This window comes from Apodemus sylvaticus, unplaced genomic scaffold (assembly GCF_947179515.1).
Source record: "Apodemus sylvaticus unplaced genomic scaffold, mApoSyl1.1 scaffold_74, whole genome shotgun sequence".
NCBI classification, from domain to species: Eukaryota; Metazoa; Chordata; class Mammalia; order Rodentia; family Muridae; genus Apodemus; species Apodemus sylvaticus.
The window spans coordinates 1,096,850-1,099,181 of NW_026263083.1; the positions used below are offsets into that span (position 1 = coordinate 1,096,850).

Sequence of the window (2,332 nt, forward strand, 5' to 3'; positions counted from 1 at the left end):
ACATTACTCCAACTCTGTACTTAGGGAAACTTTAAGGCCAACTTAGCAAAGTCTCCCTTGCACAGGTTTGTATCCAGCGTCCCAAAAGGAGCACTGGGGGTGGAGCAGCGGAGTGGGAGCCCGCTCTGTTCTTGCTGCTGCCAAGGCTGCTGAGCTCCTGTCAGGGGACGGGTCTGGATAAATAGGGTTCCATGATGGCCGTGGCCTGCAGCACTCTGAGCTGCCGGGCCCAAGACTGGACGCCCCCCCCCACGGGGGTCAGTGCCCTGGAGGCTGAGTACTGGCACTGCTGGTGCTGATGTGCCCAGGGGGCATCTACAGCCATAGCCCCAGAACTCCCCATTAGTGCGGACTGGAGCTCCAGCACGAAAGCTCACTCCACTGGTCCTAGGTAGAGATAAGGAGAGCAGCGGGGCTGGAAGAAAAAGGTCCTCCCAGCAGGGACTGCAGCCCAGGAGGACAGCGCCATGATCTTCTCCGCCCTGGTAGCTTCATACCTGTGACTGTGCCTTGCGCTGGGAGTGAGCAGAGCGCCCTGCAAGGCTGTGCACATCCCCATGTGCAGGCACAAGACCTGGAAAGTCACCCGGATGCCCAACCATCTGCACCACAGCACACAGGAGAAGGCCATCCTTGCTATCTAGCAGTATGAGGAGCTAGTGGACCTGAACTGCAGCTCTGTGCTGCACTTCTTCCTTTGTGCCATGTACACAACCAACTGTACCCTGGAGATCCTGCAGGATCCCACTGAGCCCTGCAAGTCTGTGTGCCAATGAGCATGTGATGACTGCGAGCCCCTCATGAAGATGTATAACCACAGCTGGCCATAGAGCCTGGCCTGTGGTGAGCTGCTGGCCTATGACCCTGGAGTGTACATCTCTCCCAAGGCAATAGTCGCTGACCTTCCAGAAGATGTAAAGTGGATAGACATCAAACCAGATATGGTGGTGCAAGAAAGGTGCTTTGATGTGGACTGTAAATGTCTGTGCCCTGCTCAGTGCAAGTGCAAGAAGGTGAAGGCAACCTTGGCAACAAACCTGAGCAAAAAGTACAGCTATGCTATTCATGCCAAAATAAAAGCCGTCTAGAGGAGTGGTTGCAATGGGGTCACAACTGTGGTAGATGTGAAAGAGATCTTCAAGTCCTCCTCACCTATATCCCTCAAATGCAAGGCCCTCTCATCACCACTTCCTCCTGCCAGTGTCCACACATCCTGCCCCATCAAGATGTCCTAATGATGTGTTATGAGTGGCATTCAAGAATGATGCTTCTTGAAAATTGTTTAGTTGAGAAATGGAGAGATCAACTCAGTAGAAGGTCCATACAGTGGGAAGAGAAACTTTGGGAACAACAGAGAACAATTCAGGACAAGCAGCAAACAGCCAGCCGCCCCAGTCACAGTAACCCCCAAAGCCAAAGGGAGGGCCACCTGCTCCCAAACCTGCTAGTCCTAAGAAGAACATCAAAGCGAGAAGTGCCCCCAAAAGTCAAACCTGAAGAAAAGTGCAAGCTAATTACTTTGCAAGATGGAGCCACCCTTGAAGGAGAAGGCCACCCACCACTTGCCTTAAGGACCCTCTGGGGTTCTCTTTATAGACACATCTTGCAGCATTTCTCTAAGTGATGGCTTCAGTGTTTCACATTAAGTCACAGAGCCCTGTTATTTGTTGGTTTCCTGGTATGGAAAGTAGAAGAGGGAAATCTGGGGGAAGGGCACCTGCATTCAGTGGTCTGTGTGCATACTGTGTGACCTTCAGTTTTGGGAGTTTGACCTATAATGTATGTACATTGTAAAGTTCACATGCTATGTCAAACAAAACTTTTTTGTCAAAAATATTGAATATTCTTTAACTTCTTCTGTTAGGCAGTTAGTGATATATTAAATGTTATTGAAAACATGTTTTTGACAAAGGCAGGAGGAATGGTACTTAAAAGATCATCATGTGTGTGGTCCGTAGAAAGGTTTTTCGGATGAATGTGGCTTTGAAAAGCTTAGAGCTATGGGATGTGGGAAATGATGATGTGTGTTTGTCAGACTTTCAATTCTCTCTTTACCTAGAAACTTTGAAAACAAAGCTAAAAATGACAAGTAAAGAGGGGCAGACTGTCAAGGTCTATGTTCTTGTCACCTGGCTACCACACCATCCAGGAGATGCTCCTCACCAGTTACCCAGGGGCTGCCCCACAAAAGGTATTCTTTCTTCCTGTATGACTAAAGCAATAAAGAGCCATCTTGGATAATAATAAAAAAGAAGTAGGGAAACTGCCTTTTTTAGGCCTGTTCTTTTCTTTTCCTCCTTTCATCCAAGTTTTACTCCCAGCAAAAAGTGTT

General features: G+C 48.7%; 1 pseudogene; it reads left to right on the top strand.

Moving 5' to 3' along the window:
* Positions 1 to 467: 467 nt before the first annotated feature.
* Positions 468 to 1,624, top strand: LOC127676102 (secreted frizzled-related protein 4-like; annotated as a pseudogene).
* The last annotated feature ends 708 nt before the right edge of the window (positions 1,625 to 2,332 follow it).